A 24,255-nucleotide genomic window follows, 5' to 3' on the forward strand; every position below is an offset into this window, starting at 1 on the left:
AAAAGGACGAAGAACTGGATGGGACTCTAAGACAAGAGGAGCAGGAGGTACCACATGGTTCCTCTTCCTCAATCAGCTATGGCCAAGGGAGGACTGCTCCTTCCCAAAGGACTGCTGAAAAGTACTGGACTGCTGAAAAGTACCAGCCTCTTCCCTGAACCTCCTTGTTCCCTAGTTTTTCCCCAACTCAGTCAGTCTTACTGTTCACAGTGGCAAAAGCCAAGTCATATTTATTTAACAGTTGGTCTGTAAGATGCAGCATATGCAGATTGCTCAGACAACTGCAAGACACACAGCTAAAAATTTTAGCTAAAAACGTCTGACAGTATGGTCTGAAAAAGCTAGAAGTGGATAAAACGAGATCTGGCAGAGAAAAAGTCCCCCTGTAACAACAGATTATAAACCTAACTATTTCCAGTGCTCTTAAATCATCTCAAAGTATCACCAAGTGTGCACATCTGGAACAAATGCCTGCATTTCTACACCAGAGAACATTACCCAACATTTTAAGGATTATCAAATAATATTTCTTGACATTTCAATTCCTTGTTAGTATCCATTTATATGAATGCCTCTAGAATAATCTCAGCTACTTACATTGTAAATGAACAATACAGACTAACACTGAACAGACTTTTTGATGAAAAAGAGTTCATGGTGCTCCTCTAAAAGGAACATTTTCAGATTTGGTCAGGAACATTTCTTTGTAAGCTAACACTAGCATTATTCATTCCAATGGCTTTCACAGTTAATAAAAGTCTATTAAGAGACAACATGAAAATCTTATTGGGGAATGGTGCCTTAAAAATGCAACCAGTTTGACACTGTCAGTTTGATTTTCCAGATCTGGAAAGGAGGAGTGTGAAGCACAGGGAAGGTTCACTTCTCTGCAGAATGCTATGCACCTGCCTTTGAGAGCAGCAAATATTTCATGGTCCACTTTCTGCTAAAAAAACCTAATATATTAATAGATCTTAATCAGAGTTAGGAGAGGGACAGTGTGCAAATGTGGTTTGGATTTTTAAAATATGTCCTTTGTGAAACTGTGGAATGGACGAGGAAAACATATAAAGAATATCCACGAAGAACCCTGTGGATGTAGGCAAGGCATTACCAGCGAGAAAGGTCACCCAACAAGCCACTCACCTGCTGCACACAGCAATGTCAGGAGAGAGCTCAGATTGCCAAGGGCAGCTTTTAGAAATGCTAAATGGAGGGGAAAACCATCCAAAAGAGCATGAAACAAGGTATTACCAGACTATTAAGATACTAGAAATTACAAAGGTTGACCTAACGCTGTAATGCTTGAGGTTAAGCAAATATGGATGATCACAGGACATAACTATCGTAAGGAAGTTTTCAGAAAATTTAATTTGGAGGTAATAAAGAAGAAACGAATAGTTGGATCAATCAAAAGAAACATGTAGGCAAAAATGGCAGTTGCAGGTTGGAAGTACACAAGGAGAGGCCTCCAGGGAAAGCTGCTGGGTACCACATCAGAATGTGTCCTGGGCTCCTAGCACCAAAGACAGCAAAAGGGTAGGAAGGGTTTCTAAAGGGAATTCTGTTCAGGGGACACTGACACCGAAACAGGAGCATGCTCTACAATTTTAAAAGGGGGAATGAAAGAAGAGGGAAAAGCTTAGGGTAAGTATAAGTCTATGCAATTCAGTAAAATTGGAGAGACAAACAAGAAGTAGGCCTCAAGAATGAAAAAAGCTTATTTAAAAATAGTAAAAAGTAGGTGTAATCATGATAGCAGATCTGCATTCAGTATGGGAAATACACCTGGAAATGAACTAGCAACAACTGTTATGACACTATACAAGGACAAGAGCCATCTTCCTGATCTACTCATTTGGCTTATCCCTTCCTCTATAACCACTTTATTGTCTTCTGCTCAATAGAGAACCACTGCTAAGTTCTTATTAAAAACAACACACACACATGGACTGAGAAAAAATACCAAATAAGGCTGTGGGGTTTTTTCCTAGATGTGGAAAGATGAAAGAACTACAGAAACTTATTACATCTTTCTCCACAATAAGAAAATTAGAGATAGATAAAGATACTTAGGGGGAAAAGGAATAAATAGAGATTCTTTCATTAGAGGAAACAACTGAGAAATAAAAGAATTAATGATTATTATACAGAGTCAGGTAACCTTCTCCCCTACAGTCCCACCTCCAAACTCTTCCTAGAAGCAGCTTCTTCGAGGAATTTTTCACCTATAAGCTCTTTTTGGACTCCATTTGATCCAACTTAAACTGTGCAATCTTTCAACTGGATCTACATAGGTAGTCCTTTCACATCAGAGATTTATTATGGCAGTACAAAACTGTCAACCAAAAGAGTCAAAGTCATGACAAAATGTGGGCATATTTGAAGAATGGAGTTGATAATAAAATTATATGAACAAATGGAACTTAATTTAGAGCCCCAGCTTCCAGGTCTGTGCTCCTCATGCTTGGTACCATCAACCACAGAAGAGCTGCATTCAGAGCTTTAGGTAGACAACATCATCAACTGTACCCAAAGAAGCACCATGTTCTCTGGCAGACTTTAGCACAAGAAACAATTTGAACCTTCTTTTGTATGTATACAAATTCAGACAAACACTTAATGCTATTAGTTTCCAATGTTACTTAGAAATTAATTTAAACTCTCTAAGCTGTTTCCTTAGACCCTTTATTCAGAAACCCCACAACAGATGTCCTAAAAATAATTTAGAAGAAGGCCTGTATCATATCAGATCTTCATAACACTAAAAAATGAAGAGCTGAAAGTACAACTGCTCTCCCTCCATAGTCAGAGCACTCTCATTAGCTCACCACATGCGGCTGCTGAGACTTGTACTCAAGGCAGCAGAGCTGCTGCAGATGCCTGGGACAAATCCTGTGAGCATCCAAACTATGCCAACCATACCTTGTGTGACTGCTTGCCAAGGAGAGGCTGTTATTAGCCAGGCTTGGCTCAAACAATTCACTGCCCACAAAGCTACTTTAATGTACTGTCTCTACTGGGGTAAAAAACACAGCAATCCAACAATACATTACGATACTTTCCCATCACTGCAGCAATTCCCACCACAGGCAACACTTTGTCTCCAACAAAGAAGCCTCACATTCTGTGCCTGCAAAAACCCCTATCCATACTGTAGGGATGCCAAGAGGAACATCTGTGTGCTCAGAAGGACACAAAATTGGCTTTTTGTGTGCGTGTGTGTGTGTGTGTGCCTGGGTGAAAGAGATGGGGGCAGGGAGCTCACTGACAATAGCTTGTGTGACTGCATGGTAAGGAAATGTTCTTTCATTCCCTTCCTCCTTCTTTTAATTTATTTTTTAATCTGAACAAGGGAGTCAAACAACCACAACAGTTATCAGCTACTTCCCCCAGCCCAGTGAAAAGGGTTAAGTTTCTCCCACATTACTAGTTTTAGCCTGGATTTATTTTTACCAGAAATAATTTCTTTAGGCATTAAACACCTACATTCACATTTCATCAAATAATATGAGGATTCTGGGTCTACTTGTCCCTTTATCATCGATTATTATGACTGTAATAATGAAATCAATGAAATGCTGAACTACAGACAGTAAAATGTCTTCCACATGATGGATGCATTCGTGGGCTTTGATTATTAACAAATTGAAGCTTAAAAAGGAGGAAAAAATAATCAGACAAAAAAAGTACAAATACTACTGGCTTTCTGAACACTGGGTTAGTCACCTGGACAACAGCATAAGAGAATCTAAACCACAAACTTGCACCACCATGAAATTAATGCTGTAAAGCAATGAAAACCAGTCCAGTGGAAGCAAATTATTATAAAAAGCCCCTCTACAGAGGGCAAAGACCATCAATTACCTGTAAGCATTTTTATTTTGTTTTTATAAGACCTACTGAATCTAAAATTTAAACAATCCAACAATTCTTTACTGATGGATTGTCCTAGCCCAGTCTCATTTAAATATGTTCAAGTTCCTGGCTACATTCAAAAGTCAGAAGAAATGGTAAGGTTTTTTTTTCCTGGAGCTGTGCCTGCTTATGTCACATTCTCATTTTCCTCCTGCCCATTCTCCAGCTACTCTGTTCCAACATGTGTGGTGCCATCTAATCATCTGACAGAGACCATTAACTCAAATAGCTTCATGCCTCAGCTTTAATGCCAGCACCTCCAAAACTGGGAGCATGAGGCCACGGAATCAATTAGCAGTGACTTATCTGTTTGCCCAAATATTTGTAACTCTTTAACCAAGAGTCTGAAATTACATCCCTTTCCTTCTGAAGGGGAAAATGGAGCCAGGAGATGCAAATCTGGAATAAAACTCAGCCTTTCAATCTTCTCTCAAACACTCACATTGCTAGCAACATGCTTCAGCAAATAGGCAGGTTTTGACATACCTGTTGCACAACAGAAAAATAATTTTCAGGTAATATCACTGTTATCTTAGTGTGCCTTGTCCAGACAGAAAACTGAGTTACAGGAGCTCCTACAACTCCTGTCCACAAAGCAAGGGAATAGAACAGTTCTGTCATCTGGAAAGGTGTCCACAGCATTTTACTCTGGATTTGGAAACACCAGTTTAGCACTTAAGGAAGCTCAATGCAGAGAGGAATGACTCAGCTGTGCAGAGTTCAGGTCTGGCAGGGCTCCCTGGGTGTGGAATTAGTCCAAACACCTCTGACAGCCTCTTGACTACCCAACACACAGATCTAAACTGCTTCTCTGTGATGCCAAACCTGATACAGCTGCACTAGATTCCCACTATCAGGGCTCCAAAGGACACAGTGAAAGTGGCTTTTCAGAGAGTCAGTTCAGGACAAGGAAATTTTTTTAGCTCTAGTTTAGCCCTGACCCTGCCAAATCAAATTTTTGCACTGAGCTGCACTGTCCAGAAGGTTGTACTCACCCAGGTCTAATAATACCTGAATGGGAAGAGTCAGTCTATGTCAGCCAGGACATCCTGCTGGAGCTTGGGATGTGAATGGCTACAACACAGCACTGCAAAAACCAGCCCACACCTGGAGGGGCTTGAGGTGAGTGGGTGCATGGAACCACTTGGGTGTCCTTCCTAAAACATCCTGTGCCAGCCATGGCAAATGGAATGAACTGGATATCTCCACCCCAATCACCTTGGCAAAGAATTATGTCCAAATTAGGACTCATTAGATAAAACACAGCTAAACAGTTGACTAAAACTGGAGCACTTACTTGAGCTTACAAGGTGTGAAAGAAAAATGTTTCACCTATTCTATGCATGAATAAAAATCACCAGAAAATAAAAATAATTGCTTAATACAGAATCTATGTATAAACAGACAATATTTTTTAATTTTTATTTTGCATTTTTCAGTGAAAGTAGTAAGTGTTCATAAAACCAGATTAAAATCTAAGTCAATTGCAAGAAACTCATTCAATTTTTAGAGAATTTTCCTTTTCCTCCTCATAGTTATTGCTAAATCCTCCCAGTTCCTGAGCATGATTGTGTTAGGTATTGTACAAATGTGTACAGACAGCAAATCTTGAAATATTTGCAAACTAGTGCTTGAATTCTGTAAGAACTGTGGTCCAAGTTGTTGACATGGATAAACTTACTGATTTCTGTGGGGTTACACATACAGCTCTGCAATGTGCCTGCACAAGTGTCTGCTGAACTGGGGCTAAAAAAAACAAAACAAAACTAAACCCTCCCAACCAAGTAAAATAATGAAGAACAAATTAACAAAGTAAGGAGGCAACATCTGTCACTTGCTGGACTTTTTTTCAGAGCAATAAGTCTTTTTTATGAATGTAATACATTTCCACTCTACTCTTTGTATTTTCCTCCAAACTTTAGACACTTTAACTGAAACTCCCCAGATAATTTCCTTTGCAGCCTCCCTTCTCCTTATCAGCATTTATTTGATTTTAAAAATGGCACCAAAAGTTTCCTTAGTTGGTTGTGGGATACAAACACTCAGTGAGAATTTTTTTCTAGCCAATGCTCATACCAGCTCCTAGCAGACCAAGCATTCCTGAACTGGAAATGGAAGCTGTTAAGATTCTCTCTCATTTTTCTCTCTGTCACCTGCAACTGCTGTACAATCTGCACGTTCTACACCCAGCCCTTGATAATATGCAAGCAATATTCAAGTCCCCTCCCCATTTTTCTCTGCAAAAGATTCTACTGAACATTTATGTTTATATTCTTAAAAATTAATGAAAATATATTTCAATAATCCAAAAATTTCAAAAACTTATAAAATTTACTATGTTTTTTTATAGATGCAGGAAACTGTTTTACAGCAACCTAATTGTGTCTGGGATGTTCACCTTTAGTTTCTCACAAGTAAGAATGAGTTTTGTATTCTAACAGGTTTTGAAGTTGTTCTGGAATAGTAAACTGAACATATTCTGCCAGTGAATTACTGCAGACTTAGGGTGGTGGCATACATGAACCAGAGTGGAAATAATTGTAAAGAAGCCCAGCACATCCACCCATCACACTACCATCTGCTTCTCCAGGTCACACACCCTTTTTGTTTCCAATTTTAAACCTTTTACTCTGATTTTCTTTCCCAAGCTGCCCTGAAAATCTCGCTGCCTAACCCTACCCCAAAAGACAACAAGTTTTGCCAGTGTTTCATATTGGTGGGATCTTATGAAAACCAATGGAATATTCAACATTTATAAGCCTGGAATAAAATGGGAACCCAAAATGTTAGAAACTAATCTTGTATTAAAGGCAGTCCTCCTTTCAAATGCCAACTTTATACTGAAGATTCAGTAACACTAATAAAACAAAGAACAGGCTTGTCCCAACCCATTTTCAAATAAGCTCTGTTACTGCAAAGGGACTTGCTTAACATTTCCATCTCTCTCAGAAGCTGGACACTGTGGTTATATTTGTTAGGGAAAGCAGGGGAGATCTCAAGACTGCTTCTGTACCTTTCACTTTGTTACTCTTTTCTTTCCCACTATCATCCAAGAATTCCAGCTCCTGTTATTGCTGTTATCTCCTGGTGGAACACGGTAAGACACAATTAATCACGATAAGAAAATCCCACTCTTGTTTGTGAGTAAAACTAATTGTGGTACAGTATTTCTTTTCCATCACCTTAGAAGGCGCCTTGCAGCTTTCCCACAGTATCAAGTTCCCAATACATGCACACACAGAGAGCACCCTGCTGATGACTCATTCCAGCTTAACCTACCTTTTCAAACAAACTTCTCCAAACAATGTATTATCTGCATTTTAAATGGCAGGTGAAATTCTACCACTCTCCCTATAAAAAGGACAGGGAGGTTCATTGTACTCCACAAAAGATTTAAGGAAAGTATTGATGGTCCAAGCAATTTGTAATACTCTTGGGGTGGAAACAATCGTTCTGAAAGTTTTCTCACATAGGGAAAAGTAAAAACTACACTATAAACTATAAACGATTTTGCCTATTAAAGTGTCAATTCCATTAAAATGTTATCAACTCTGAAAGGATTTACTTGTGCATTTACTTACTGTAAAATACTCTGCCTGTAGTAAATCACATTTGAAGCCAGTGGTGTTAGTTATAACATTAATGACCACACAAAGCAAGAACAGGCATTCAGTCACCCAGGTCAAATTCAGTTTCTCTTTTACTTGGGAACAAGTTCAGATTATGTGGGCGATGAAATGCCCGCAGAGCCCGAGCAGGGCTGAGCACCAGGAGGCAGGTACAGGTTTAGGCTGCTACAGGACTGATCATCAGTGCCAGCTCAGCCATTTATCACCTGCAGACACTTTACCTGCAGCCAGGACACAGTGCATCAGTACCTGGCATCAGAGATGCACCTCCAGAGCTGTCACTACCACTGCATCACTGCACTGATGGACACAAACCTTAAACTGAACCCCAGGGAGGCTGACACTATTTCAGCACCTCCTTTGTGTAACAAGCACGCTGTACTTAAACCATGCTGCACTTGCACCCTTTTGGACCCTGTCCTGGCCACAGTTCACTCTGTCCCCTTTCAGCATTAACCACACTTAGGAAGTTACATGAATCCCCAGATGAAACTTAGAAGAAAGCATGCTGGTTATGTTGAGGTTATTCAACCCCAGTATTGATGGATGCACACAAATAACACTAAGAAAAATATTACAGTTAAAAGGCCACTACTTATTCCACACCGTAAATAAAAATTCTTAGATGGAAATTTTAAAATACTTGATTTAACTTTCTTTTTCTAAAACCTAATCTATTTGTTTTGCCTTTCATAGGCAGAAGAGATTTGAGCAAAGTTTGCCAGTAATAGGACATGACAATACAGGAGTAATTATTGAACCTTAATTCCTTTTGCATAGGAATATTTTAATTTATAAAATGCACTTTTTATAATATATAAATAAAACTTAATGTATAAATACACAAAAAAATTAATATCTAAAAAGTCAGCTTTATTTAACATAGGATTTTAGCAACTTGCCACACTTAACACCCAATAAAACAGCAAATAAATTCAAGATTGATGGCTTTGCTTCACCAACTGCAGTTAAAATCAGAAAGAAGCCACAGAAGTTTTAGTGTTCAACTGGCACTGCAATCACTTTAGGGTGGGAACTCAAAATCCCTGGCAGGGGATTTAGGTTTGTCTGCACATTGGATTCTCTGTCCCAGAGCAATTCCTGTGGGCAAGAGACACAGCAGCATCATTTCTGAATGGCAGCGGGGGACCAGCCACTGCAGAGCTGGGGTCATGGTAGGACAGCAGCTGCCACAACCTTGGTGCTGCAACAGAGACAGCAAGGTGGCTCTGGGAACTCCAAGGGCTCCCTTTTGCCACCTGAACAGTTAATGCCCCACACTTGTGTTGTGTAATTATACAGAAAATGGATTTAGCTCCAAATAATTATATCAGTGGGGTTTTTTTTATAGCTTTATCAGGCATAATTTGAATGTTGCAGCCTCACTTAGAAAACCAAATCAGTTTTGCTGGAAGGACTGGGGAAGAGACCAAAGAAGTATATACTGAATGTTCCTGGAATACTGTCATCATAGCCTGGATGTCAAATACATGCTTATCCATCTTTGTGATGTAAAAAGAACAATTTATAACACTTCTGTCATTTGACAGTGCAGTACAAGCACCACTCTGATTATAGCTACATTTAAAGTTCATACATGACATAATTGTCAAGGTAACAATGAACTAAAAATGTTGTATAGAACTAATATTTTGTAGAAATTTGTACAAAGTAAAGTTAAAAAAAAACCATCAAAATGAGGACTAGTGAAATTAAAGAACTTAATATTCAAACAGCTGGGATTTATCCTTAGTTGATTTTGTGGATGTTGCAAAATAAAAAGTTTCACAGCAAACTGCTTTGCACGGTAATTGCACAGGTTGTGCATTATTATACAAGTTAGCTGTTTGATATCAAACACAGGTAACTAAGCTGCATCTTCATAAAGATTAAAAGTATTTAAATTTTTCAGAGTAGCAGTGTATTAGTCTGAAAAATGCCATCCTCCAACACATGGGAGTGAGACTGCTCTAAATCAAGCTGCTACAGTGTGTCATATTAAGTAATGGGGGGAAAAGTAAGTTAATGACTCTTAAGCATTTTCATGACTTAAGTTTCTGATTTTGATATCTAAAGAGCTTCTATGCAATGACTGACCAGCACATTCAATGATAACAATATACCTTCTTAAAAGTTTCCTTTCAGCAGTCCACTGGTTTGTGCATGTGTGCACACACAAGTAATTAAAGGAGTGACAGATTTTAATTGAACTTCAATGTGTGTGTAGGGTCATACCAGATACTGCTATTTGACTGTGATATTGGATGATCACATCTTTTTGGGGTTTTTTCCCTAACATTTTCAAGCTTGAACAGAAAACAACCCAGGTACAAAGCTGTGAGTAGTGTATCATTCTTCAGAAAGAAGCATAGATGAAAAAACAGGAAACTGGAGGGCCAGAAGTTGAGAAACCACAAAAAAAGCTTATTTCTTGTTAAATAGCACAAGCCTTTGGTAAGCCAGAAGATATTTACTCAAGTTGCAGTTCAGCAAAGCCTGATAGCAAATTGTTTTAGAGATAAGGTTGTATGACTGACCATCTCAGCTTCTTCCAACAATTATCAAGCAAATGGAAAGGAATGAGAGCTGACTGAAACACACAAAATCAAACTGAGATGGCAGAATCATTCCCAGGTAACAGTCATATCAATAATTCAGCAAAATGCTTCCCCATCTCACTCCTACTTATTTCATGGTCATTTACAAAAGAAGTTGAGCAGATTTCTTTGAGATTATATTTATGAGCATTTCTCATTCATCTGGATCACTTGCAAGGTAACACAAAGTCCTTGAAAAAAGACAGTATTTTCCAAGCAGCACAAAGAAATATTTATTTCAGGAATTTTGAAATGTTTGCTGCACTTACTATATTGAAATGCTGGATTTTCAACTGTACTTGTCTCAAAGTGTCTCAAAAGCAAGTCTTCTTTAATGACCAGCTACTTTCTAAATATTTGACCAAAACCAGAGGAATTAAAGGTGGGATGAGACATCAAGTCTTATCTTTTACACCAAAGGAGGTAGCATGATGAAAAATTCATCTAACTTGTTTTTAAGAAACTGCTGTGAAGGAAAGGTTTTTTACAACTGGCCCTGGGTAAACCCTCTGACAGTTTCACTGTCCTAACAGCTGAACTTGTTTACCAAATATCTAAGCTAATTGTCTAAACCAAGACAATTTTTTTTGTTCTTCCTCCAGCCAAGATCAAAATATATGACTGAATCATCTTCTGTACTAGAAATAGGATTTGAATCCATGCACTAATTTTTTTCATATTGAAATGATTAAAAAAGAAATGTTGAAATAAACTCCCTTTAATACTTTGTTAATTCTAGCATTTATGTCATGAAGGAAAGCTGTAAGAAAATTAAGATGGCAAAAAAGCTTTCAAAAGCTAAGATAAAAATGAAAAAATTTCTCCAACATTCACAATTCAGCCCCTTAGGTAAACATTCTTGTTTAATTCAACACCAGTGGTTTTACTGCTATAGAAGTATAGCATAGAGCAGAAAGAAGAGCCTAACTCTTCTAAATCCCAGTTCAGTTTTCTTCCCCTGGGAAGATCAGCACTACTACTAGCTGCTACTCTTGACACCCCATGCAAACTACCATCTGACACTAAAAATGGTACTCAATTCTCTAATCATATGACTGACAACTGGCATAGTGATCAAGGCACTGTGAAATGCAAATCATTCTTTTTCTGACCAGGAGAAATAAAACAAATCTAGATATCACAGTTTCTTCCTGGCTCCTATCAATCCTTCCTCACTGGGCTGTAGGATGTGAGTTTCTGGTGTCAATGCTCCAGTTGCCTTTGGTCTGGGAGAAGAACCAGTAGACAATAAAGACATCCATGTATGTGTCCAAATGTCTGCTACCTTAGCTCAGTCTACAGGGAAGTAAGTAGTAAGTATCAAGCAAGTAGCATGAGGTACCTCCCTGATGAGGGTCACCTCTGTCAAATGTCAAGGAATTGTCCAGAAGCTGGACAGGATAATACTACATAAAAAAGGCAAAATAGATTCAGAAATGCTTGACACTTTCTGCAGCACAGAAAGAAAAATAAACAACCAGGAAGGGAAAATGACAGTGGATAATTTTATTCCAAGTATTCAAAATCTGACAGAATTCAGAAGGACAAGTAATAGGAGATACAGACCACAGGGTATGAGACAAGCTTACTTAGGGAGTACCACAATCACTTTTGCCTACATGGTACAAACAGATGAATACATTTAACAATTGCTTGCTAATAATGAACTGCCCTGAAGAGTTGCTTTGCTATGGGAGAACCACCCCACATCAAAAGAACCTCATTTGTATATCAAAGGAGAAATTACACTCAATAATAATGTTTCTTTGAATTGGCAACTAAAAATAGTATTGGACAAACCTAACTTTTGGTCTGAAGACTTTTGAAGGGAGAAGTGATTTTCATTATAACCAAAAAACAAAAAGAAAACCCTTTCACTCGACATACTGCAAATACCATAGGAAAGAGCAGAAACTAATTTTAACTATGTGGTGTGAGGAGGTGGGTGTGAAAAAGAGGAAGACTACTTCTTAAACATACTTCAAAACCACTCAGCAACATCAAAGGAAAAGCATGCCACATTCTTCCAAGAGGTGTTTGTTTACACTCCAAGAGCAGCTTATGGTGCGTAGGACTCCCAGTCCCATAGAGGAACGTGCTCCCATCAACACTGAGGTCCTCTCACTTGTTCCTATTTACTCCTCAAAGACCTCTTTCATTTCACTAGCCCCATATGAAAGCTCCCTAGATACTCAAGAGGTGCACAGTGCTGCACCATTGATGCCTGCTTTGCCCACGCAACAGAATATTAAATATCGCCTTGCTTACACTCTCTCCACTGGTTTCCTTTTTCCAGAAGCACTTCGGTGCTCTCTGCAGCATTTTGCTACTCCATTCAACATTGTCCACAAAGTCTGAAGTAGCTTAGTCTGGGCTTTATGTCACTTACCACTGATGGCATGGCTTTATGTCACACACAGCACTTGCAGGCTTTTCACTAATCCCCATTCTTCTTTTCATCTAAGCCTTATGTTACTTGAGAATTTGACAGGAGGAAGTTTCATATGGACAAGGCCTTCTAAAACCAAGCTGCCACTGGCTGTTGATAGCCAGATGAAATACAGCAGAGTAGAGCTCTCATCTGTCAAAAGCTGCACCAACTGTGATGCAAGTGCTCAGGCTTTTTCTCAAAGTAAGTGCAGAAGTAAGAGCTCAAGGTTCAAACTCATTAGTCTTTAAACCCCATAAAAGTAACCTGAACAAACAGCCAAGTGCTACAAGCAAGGATAGACATGAATGACTTCCCATTTTACCTCTGTTTATGAAAATCACAAAAAGATGTTAAAACTTTTCTGAACAGATACTAATTCTACAATTAAAGGAGGTGGGGCTACCAGGTTTTGAATTCAGTATAAAGCTTCCACTCAATTGATTAAATTAAAGCAATATAAACATTTCTGCTTTAGAAAAAATAAAGTCACATGGTGACTTTTGTCACCAGTCTAAACCCATAAAATGCAGAAGAAAAAAATGGTAGGTACCTTCAACATATTCAATTACTTCCATTAATTGTATACACTTCCTAATGAAATCACACAGTTTCGCAGCCCTAAGCAATATAGCTGAGAGATGAAAAGCCAGGCCATACTCTCCTTGTTTTGAAGTCTCTCCACTCCTATGAGCTGCTCCTAGTGGGAAACACCCTTCCTCCAGCTGTAAGGGCAGCCAAGCAGCTGCCTCAATAACCAATGCCAGCTCCACATATTAATACATAAAAGCAGCTGCCTGCCTGCCTATGCAGCTGAAGGAAAAGTGCTGGAGGCACAGGCCAGTATCTAATACTGGCTCTGATTGCAAAGGCAGCTGCTTGGTTCATACAGCTGCAGGAAGAGTGCTAGGTATCAAAGTAAGAGGAGAAATGGAAGATGAAATGGCTCAAGCTGTGTAATCATAATTCCCAGAATTTATAATAGATACTTGCATCCTTAATCTCTGATCCTTAGCTGCCCATTTGCGAACTGGGATAAATATGGGATAAATTCGCCTCTCTGCTCACAGGATCCTGAAAAATTACATCCATTTGTGACTGTGAAGCATATTAATATAGTGATACCCTACCAATGCCAAGAAGAAATAAGGAATTCTATATTCTTTGTGAACTATTCAAAGCATGGCATAGCTGTTCATTACACAAATACCATTCCTTCAATGCATTAAACAATATTAAGGACTTAGAAAAATTTAAGATGAAAATGAAGCACTCCTCAGTTCCTGGTGGTTGGTCAGAGTTTGAAAACAGCCATAAGGATCTCTTTGATTGCTTTTTGAGCATGCTTGTGCATGAGAAAAAGTGCATAACACACACAAATTAGAGAAATGTGCCCCATTTCTCTGCTCAGACTCAGCAGGCAGATGTAGCAGTCTGTATTTACTGCATAACATAAATACTGTTTTACTGCTTTAGGAAAAAGCAACTTCCATCAATATCCTGCAGCTGATGACAAACAGTGGACAAGTTCTATCTTCAAACTGTTACAGAAATTGCATGTAATTACTAGCACAAGGGGCTTTCTGATCCCCTTCATTGTTGAAAGTGCAACTACAGGGCTAGCAGAACTGACCAGACTCTTTGAGCTGGAAAGGAAGAAAGGGCACAGAACTGGAAAATAGGTGGAGGCATCTCAGAATCATAGGATCTATGCTAGACTTCAGTATATGAGGCACAAGAATCAGAAGTGGAGGCGAATCTGAGAGCAGAAGACAGGATGAGAAACTTAGCCCAGCACAGTTTTTTTCTCTTGTGCCACTTCTTAACTTTGGGCCTCATTTCCAGAGTGAGACCAGGGGGATGCTCCTGGGTTAGAAAACTGATTCAGGCACAAAGGACCTCTGTGAGAACCAGCCCAGGGCTGGCACAACTGCTGAGTTTCAGGCACCTCTGACTCAGGCCCACAATGTAATCCACAGTATCAGTACCATGTCCCCCACAGTTCTCCAGAACACGCCAAACTGCATTTAGCTCAAGCTGAGATGACCCACCTTTCTATGATTCTGGCTTAGTTTCTGAACAAATGTCTAGGAAACTATCTGGAATTTGACATCTCTATTCTCAACCAGTCACACACAATTACTGGCTGGGAAATGGCATAGATACAACTTAACAGCTCCCAGGGCTGCTGGCAGAATACAGTGACAGCCAATAGTTGTATACTGACTTACTAGAAACTGGGCCTTTCAAATGTTTCCACAAGAAGTACCTGATACACAGTGGAAACTGTCTATCTTCAAATCAGCAGAAATATTCCATATCCCCTTGTATTATTCCACACAGCACAATGAAGAAAAGAAATAAATTGATCAAGAAGTTTTTTAGATAAAGAAGTCCTACACTTTTCTTCACATTATTAAAGAAGACAAGGAGAAAAACATAAAGAAAATTAAATCTTGTAATATTACTAACTACTCCCCAATTTTTCTAGGCTTTTGGTCAAGTTTAAACATCATACACTGAAAATTACACACCAAGAAAATTAACAAACTTCTTCAGAGATACTCTGTATCCCAGCCTTGGTCACCTGTAACACATTCTTCCTCAACTTTATTGCCAAGTCACTAGGAACAATTGAGCATTGCAGGCTGCTGCTGCAGCTCCCCATGGCTGTGTGATGACCCATCACATAAAGCACCTCGGCTCCTGCTGTTCATCTGCTCAAAGGAGTCTCCTCAGCTCAAGTCCCACAGTGGGATGGGTTTCTCCCCAGTGTTGACAGCCCAGTGTAATACCTCAGAGATGGGCCCTTGCTGAAAGATGCCATATTTCACAGGAAACATTCATATTCACTTCCTACCTCCTGCTCAGTAATACTGCTACTGCAGACAGACCAGCAGAACATAAACATCAACAGCTGTGCACAGAACATCAGCCAGCAGATAACACATCATGCTCATGAGTAATGACTGTCCAAATGGAATTCATTCCACTGAGAAGCCCTCCCCATCACAATCTCAAAAGGAACAGAGACCACAAGGAACTATCACATGGCATAATCAGCACATGGTATAACCAAAGAAGCTCAGGTGGGCCTTTATGGTTTCAATCTCCTCCATCCTTCTTTTGTCTTTACCTCAAAATGAGGATATACCTATATATATTGTGTAAAATGTGAATTTAAATAATTGGTACCATTATGCATACCCTGCAATGCACTGTTTTAATACCAAATAAATTTTTGGTATCAACTCTGGTATCAGATTAAGTGAATTTATGAGGACAGCTCTTCATTGTGTTGCTGGCTGTGTTTTTATGTTTCAGAGCTGAAGCACACAGTAAACAAACCACTCTCACTTCTCATTATAGGCCCAATTATACATAAAACTGGGGTTGATAATTAGTGCTTCAATTCCCTGTCATTCACACAACACACTTAATGAAAGGAAACCCATCAGTGTGTGACATGCCATTTTTATCAATAGTCTACATACAAAGGTAAAATTAATTCCCTGCCAATAATATTATCTTTCACTACTCTATTAGACATGAACTCCCTTGACTCCTCTTCATAAATGAAAGATTTTTGTAATTTCTTCCCAAAATGGGAATGGTATTTCCTTCTTTCTGGAATACATCTGTTGCATTGAATGCTAAAATACACTGAAATAAAAACTGAAGAAATCAAATAAAAACTTTCAAAATATTTCCAAAGCCAAAATGAAGAAAGAGCAGAAAATGAATGGCAAGCTATACATGCTGGAAGACAACATCAACAGGGGCAGCAGGTTGAGGAAGGAGATTCTGCCCCTGTATTCTGCTTCCCTGAGACCCCATTTGGAGTATTGCATCTAGCTCTGGGGTTTCCAGCAAAAGAGACATGGACGTGCCAGACCAGGACCAGGGGAGGACCATGAAAATTATCATAGAGCTGTAACACTCCTGCAAAGAAAAGTTCTGAGAGCTGGGGCTGTTCAGCCTAGAGAAGGTTCCAGGGGAGACCTCATTACAGTTTTCAACATATAAAGGAGGCTTACTGGAGACATGGGGATGGACTTTGTAGCTACAGGAGAAGGGCCAGAGGTTTTAATCTGAAAGAGAGGAGGTTTAGGATGAACATAAGGAAGCCACACTTATGGTGAGGGTGGTGGAACACTGGAACAGGCTGTCCAGAGCTGTGGATCCAAGGCCACTCAGATGGGGCTTGGAGCAACCTGGTCCAGTGGAACGTGCCCCTGCCCATGGCAGGGGTGCAGAGCAGGCAGGCTCTAAGGTCCCTTCTAATCCAAACCATTCTGTGCTTCTATGATTCTCCTAACTGAACACCTAATGTGAGTCAAAACACCCCAGCCCTGAAAAGGATGACTTCCCCCATTCACCCAGAACACCAGTGAATGATATGGAGATTTTTAGCACATTGTAGGGTTTTCTCTAGTTCGTTAGATTTAGAGAAATAATGGCTAGAATATCCTGCTGATGGGTACTCCCTGCTCTCCCAAAGACTCTCCATTTGATTACCATCAGGCAGGTAGTGAACTATTGTCTCTATGGTAACAGACACAACAGGAAGACTGATGGGGAACTGGAGGATGTAGAGGATAAGGAAGAAATAAGAACAACACTCTTCTGCCTATCTCTGAAACAACAGCTGTCAGCAAATTACACAATCTTGGTAGCAAAGTCTCACCTAACAAACACTCCCAGGCTCACTGCAGAGAGGAGCCAATCCCCAACAGCCCAGTACACAGCAACATGCACTCTGTGGAGAAGAGAACAGTCTTAAACTGCTGCTCCTCCACTCATAGCATAATTACTGTGCTGCTTCATACAGGTTCTTTTCATTATAGTCTACAAGTGGCAACTCCAGCTTGTACACAGGTTGGGAGAATAACCTTTCTCCATTTTCTTTTCCTTGGTACCGTGTGTTTCTACAGATCTCAGGAGGAGTTCAGTACTCTTACTAAGCTTTTTTCTTTTCTGAAAAGAGTTTTAATAGGAACCTTTCTCTACAAACGAGTCTAAAATAGAAAAAGCCCACTAACAATTACAATATGCAATGGTCAATATCTACAGGGTTTATAGCAAAATCTGAATTTTTTAAAACAGACATGCAATTCTATGTAAATTTGTATCCAAAACATAAGAAAACACCTGTTTACAGGACCATATACAGAACTTCTATCTTAGTATTAAGAAATATTTGTTATATTTGTTAAAACATCAATGTTTAGCAACTGAGGGATGATGAAATAACTGCATACTGTTATGCACAATGTTACACATATTAAAGTATTAACCCTTCTAGCTTATTCTTAAAAACCTTAAGTAAGTGAAAAAAAAGAATTTAAAAACTAATGAAGAAGGCAGTGTTGAGTTTTTCTTCTTGCTGTAACGCAGAGGAGAAGAATCCTGCTGACATCCTCCATTACATCACAGTTCTGCAAACTGGCACAAGCAGAGGTAGATGCTTCACTTAACTCCAACTGCTCCACAGTCTGACTGTGTCTGACTGCCAGAAAACAGATGCTGCAAAGCCATAGCAACATTTATGCCATTTATCAGCAGAGTCCTTTGCAATTATGATGTGCATCAATGAATTTCAGCCAGGAAGAATAAGGTCTCCTGGTTAAAACACAGACATTACAAATTCAGTTACTTCCTACTCCTGCCAAATATGTCCATATTCATGAGCATCTTACAGTTTCCACACTGTAATTTTTTTTTCCATAAAATGGGAATAATAGTTTACGATAGCACTGGGAGATTGAAAACCACGTTTCATTAATATTTACAACATTCCTCTTGAGAACTGCAAAGTCAGTGACAAAAATTAGTAATTTGACATGACAACTTGTAGAGATACATCTTACTGACAGCTATTTGTACAGCCTAGGATATGCAACAGGCTGTTTCTCCTACAATGTCATCAACCTCTCATATGAGCCTAAGATCACAAATATGAAAAGCTATTTTATTCCATCCAAGCAGGCAAGGTGAAATGATTCCTATACCATAAAGCCTACAAACTTTTAATGAAAAGTTAATTGAGCTTTAAATAGCAGGAGGGAGAACAAGTAAAAATCAAAAACAGGCCACAAAGTTCCACAGGATGTATTTTTAAAAGTACACATCATGACAATTTTTTAAAAAATTAATACAGACTGAGGTTCATTGGGATTATCTCTACCACGAGGTAGTTGCAAATAATATGGTAGGAAAAAAAAAAACATTTCTAAGACCAGTGAATAAAAGAAAGTAAGAAAAAAAGTAGAAGACAAGGATAGAAAAAACCCCACCAATTTGTTCTGCAAAACAGTCAGCATAGCTGGGCATGTCTTTAGGGTTCCTATAAAAGTGTATCCATATATTCCTGTACCACAGTCTCTGCTGGTCTAACACAACCTAAATATTCAGCAACTCACCCCATAAGCTCCCCTTAGGCCCTGGCTCCTCAGCTTTCCTCGTGGTGGGAAAATGCCCTCAGAGAAGCCCCACTGGCAGGAGGTTCAGCCCAGTGGAAGCAGTGGCTGCAGGCTGTGTCTCACAGCAGGCTGTGAAACCCTGTGGCTGCTGCCACGTTTTGTCTCCTGTGTCCCTGCTCCCACCACAAGCCACACAGTTACACATTTCAGTGAAAAGGCTTTTAACCTTTAAATGCAGTTTGTTTTCTTACAGAAAGCTTACAAAGGAGGGAATGCTGATCCATTTCATGCATTAAAAGCTATTTGGAAAAGAGTTGGGTTTTCAGGAAGTATTTCTGGGTGCGATGGAGTCACAATTTACAGTGAGACTGCCAGTCCCAAGGGAAAGCAGGAGAGATCCAAGGCTTTTATCTGTAACAAGCCTGCTCAGCTTGGCTTGTGCTCACAGTGTGCTGGTGAGGAGGGCTGGCTCTGCTTGCACAAGGGCATTTGTGTCTTCCCAAGGCTCCTCAAGTTCCCACCAAGCTTTTACTCCATGGGAGAGAACAGCAGTGTACTTGTTTTCTTTAACATACTTTTTTATTAGAGAAGAAACGTTGTTTTCATGGGATGTCTCAAAAATAATTACACAGAACAACAGCATCTCTTCACTTAAGGATTACTACCTAAGGAAACTTTAAATTTTAGCAGTGTAACAGCCTATATGAAAAATTGTTCATAATATTTTGGATGTCATCCTTCACCAGCCCCCCTACTATGTCTTCTCCAATTCCAACATATGTTCATGTCTCTGCTTGGGATAATTTTTGATAGCAGGCAAACTAATTAAACATTCTTTAGAAGCCACAGGGCTGAAGTCACCGTGTGGTGACTAAACACTGCAGCTGTCAGGAGAGGCAAAATGGGTTCCCGTCCTAATCCCGCGCTGACCTCGGAGCCGAGCCTGAGAACCTGTCAGAAAGGTGCTCTCACAGCACAGACAGCAAGCAGCAGCTGCTTATGCTCAGCAGGCTGCAGCCAGCCTTTTTTTTTTTTCCCCTTCTTTTTTTTTTCTTTTTTTCTCCCTTTTACTTTTTCTCTGTCACTCTGGATATGCACTTGCACATGCACATCCCTGCTCCTGGTGAGAAGGAGCTGCCTGCGAGCTCGGTTTCTGACATGCATAAGCCCAGACAGAGATGAAACCCAATGTCCTCTAGTCAAACTGCAGGCAAAAATCCAGCACCCACCTTGTGGCATGGGACAAAAAGCATCAAAGATACATTTTTAGGTATTTCTCAATCCAATTAAATCTAGGTATTGGAGAATGCTAACTCTTTTATGCAATTAACAATAGTATTAAGTTATTTTTTCCTTGAAAATTAAAGAACATTAATTTGAAAAGTATACTGATAATACAAGCAGAATTCTTTAATCATGCTAAATTAGTCACTAAAGCATAAATATGTGGCAGAATATCTCACATATCTTTAATCTGAAGGAGTAATGTTTTTTTTAATAAAAGGCACAGAGGAGGCATAGAGAAAGCAATCCTTTTAAAATGTTGTAAATATTTAATGCAGATACAATACTAACTCACAATGAAAAACCTGACAACAGATCTAAGAGAGCTGGAAAACCTGAACCCAAGAATTAGGCATTCATTCAAATAAACAAACCTCAGCAATTCAGTTAAGTAAAATTACTAAATTGACTTGAGGACTGCTGTGCTCTGCCTGATGATCAATAAAGGAGGTGGCTATCAGTGGTGATAACACTGGTCACCACACATTTATCCCTCTTCATGGCACCTTAGAGCAGCCTAATTTTCTAAGAATGCAAATGTGATAATTGTTTATGGACAGCTAATTCTAAAAACAAGAGACTGAAAGAGGACTGAAGAGACTGAAAAACTACACATTTTTGTAGAAGTTACTAAAATGCAATTTAAAGAACAACTCAGCAGCTCAGTATTACTCAGCACTGCCTCATCAATTTTGCTTGCTTCCAGCTCACTGCACAGTCTAGTTCTTGTGAGCTATCCAAGTTATCTAGTTACATCAGGTATCCAAAATCTTCCTTTGGTACCATGAGCCCATCCTTTCATCACTAGTTAAGCAACTCATCAAGTTTCCTCCAGTTCAGTCATAGAATCAAGAAATGGTTTGGGTTGGAAGGGACCTGACAGATCATCTAGTTCCAAAACCCCTGCTGTGAGCAGGGACACCTTCCACTAGACTGCTCAAAGCCCCATCCAATCTGGCCTTGAACACTTCCAGGGACAGGTCATCCACAAATTCCCAGGACACCTGTTCCAGTGCCTCACCATCCTCACAGCAAAGAACTTCTTCCTAATATCTAATCTAAATCTACCCTCCTTGAGCTTAAAGCCATTACTCTTTGTCCTATTAATGCCCTTGTAAAACATCCCTCTACAGCCTTCCTGTAGCCCCCCTGAAGTACTGGAAAGTGCTAGAAGGTCTCCTTGGAACCTGCTCTTCTTCGGGCTGAACAATCCCAATTCTCTCAGTCTGTCTTCACAGAAGAGGTGCTCCAGCACTCTGATCATATGCATAACTCTCCTTTAGACCCTCTCCAACAGGTCCATGAAAGCTTGAATACATAAGGCAACAGTGAACAAGCTCAACTGTTTTCAATCCAACTTCTGCAAATTTGACCCATGTATTTCCTGGTTCTGTACTAGTGGGGCATCTTGTAACTGAAGACTCAATATTGGTTTCAGTGAAGAAAAACTTGATTATGGATAGTGAAGTCCACTATCCATGTGGCTATGGATAGTGAACTGCACTAAAGTCTCACACAAAACTTCAAGAACTACCTTGTGATATCCAAGACCAAGATATTAAAAAAAGTGTTATGATTAATACTGGTCTGAGCCCAGAAACAAACACATTTTAAACTAGCCAACCAGGGTTACTGCTTTTTTCTAAGGTCATTTTCAGACTCTCTGCTTTCTTACTGTTTCTCAAAGGTACATGACAAATATAATTTAGATGAAAAAACGGTCAGACCTCCTCTAAATGCTGGGAATTGAGGAGAGCACTTGACTTCCACCATTGCCTGTGAACAGCATTTTCCTGCTAATTTCTGGGAATGCATCAAACTTCCCAAAGACTCAGACTTCTCAACTGTCAGAGAATAGGAGCAAGGTGAATAATGGCTGTTTAGCAACAGCACCATCACTCTTCCAGGCATTAAGCAACCCTTGAGGAAGCAACAGCTGTAAGTTCCTTGGCAAAACAGGTTACCAGAAGTTCATCAAGTCTCTCCTGTGATCAGCAGACTGACTTATGAAATACAGTGCTGTATTAGAAGATATCCATCCCTTGGACTTCGAGGCATTTCAAGACACAGAGCTTGGAACTATAAAAGATCTTCTAGTGGGCAGATATCTATTATTTAAAGGTGTTCATCACACTGAAGCTTATGGAGTTATTTATTCCCCAATCAAAACTGAAGTTCTCAAGACCCAGGCTCTGAAAAGAGTGTCTACCTAATGAGAACCACCCTGCAGCACACCTCTGTGTTTCAATGCAAGCTGCATTCCTTTAGCTGGGGCTCTTTCTAGGAAACATACTTAACAAATGAGATACAAATTAAAATCTGTAAAAACAAAATTCCATTTGAAACTTTACCCCTGTGAAAATGAAAGAGAAACAAGAGCAGAGTGCCTGTGACAGATGTTAGCTATTCCTCCCACAACATTATTGGAATGTGCACATGTACATGGTGATTGGTGCAGGAGATGAGACCTGATAAAATAGAACTCCACTGACCCTAACCTACAGAGGGATGTGAGCAAAACTCTGCTTTTAAACTTTACTGTTAAACTTCCAAGCACAGTTGTTATCATTATCCATCATACTGAACCAATATTCAAAGTGACTAACACCTCAAGATAATAGGTTTATAGACTATAAGCAGCTGAGCCTGGGTGCACTGACTGTACAACATAAGGCTCAATGCTATGAACAGCCCAAAAAATACCTATTAAAACTGTGAGAGAAGTTTTAGGCTTGTTAACATCAGTGTCCACAGATCAGCTCTTTTAAAAAACAAATTTTGCTTGCCACAAGTGAGAATCCTGAATAAATGCATAGACTGTATTCAACCAGGGATTTTTAACAGGCTCATTATTATCTGAATTAAAAGATATTTTTCTCATTAATCAAAATTTTTACTGTAAAAACATATCTTTTTTTTCTTATAAGTTATCTGATTTATTAAAAATAATATTATAGAAAGATTCTATATTTTTGTCAGAACACATCACATAGGTCACTATATAATGAATGCTTTCTGCTATGATTAAAGCTGGCTACAAAGCAACTTTCTGCAAAACACCTAAAAGCTGTACTTTCAAATCAAGGAAAAAGGAGTACCAGAATAGGAGATGGTCTGTGAGGGAAATGGCAGGTTGATAAAATGGGGTATGTACTGTACTGCCAGCTGCTCCAGGTGTTTGCCTTCAGAGGGAAGCTGTGCCACTACCCACATCACTGTCATCATTTGCCAATGAATACCTGACAGGTGCCAACTTCCAGTCTGGGTAAAACACAGGCATTCTTATGAGCAGCACTGCTGTGATCATATCCTTCTATCAGCTGCAGGATGCAAGAAGCTAAAATAAACTACTCAGGGAGAAGCTAGTCATGCTGCTGGACTGCATTTGTGTGCATCAACCATCAATCTGTCCAGTCAGAAAGTTCTGTGTACATTTAATATTTTGAGGGGAGAAAAATAACTGATTTGAGGAGGGGGAGAACACAGTATCTGCAGTGGGTCTTTTCAAAATTAAAACTACTCAAACTTCATTTTCTATTCATGATGTTGATTGGCTAATTACATTTTAACCCTCTTCCTCCTCAAACAATAGCAGCTCCTTATTTCATTTTCACATAGAAACAGAGCTGTGTTCTTGCTCTCCATCTGCTGGCTCTGCAGGAGCAGTTGACCATGGCTTCCAGAATACTCTCACTGCTGATAAGGAAGCAAGGAAGAGCAAGGAACAAGGTGCAAAAGCTTTATCCTAGACCCCTTACTATTAATATTTGATGAAGTTGTGTCTGCAATGAAATGAAAGCAGACATAACAGAACCAGGAATAATCCCAGAATTAATCAGACAGAAAATATGAAGGTGATGACCTGGGCTTTATGACTTCAAAGAATCCACTGGTTTAATCATATTTATTTCTTCTAAGTAAATTTACTCCAAACTGAATATCTGTTAAGAATGCTATTTATTTTTATTTATTATAAT

The sequence above is a fragment of the Agelaius phoeniceus genome, chromosome 1 (assembly GCF_051311805.1).
Source record: "Agelaius phoeniceus isolate bAgePho1 chromosome 1, bAgePho1.hap1, whole genome shotgun sequence".
Taxonomy (NCBI): domain Eukaryota; kingdom Metazoa; phylum Chordata; class Aves; order Passeriformes; family Icteridae; genus Agelaius; species Agelaius phoeniceus.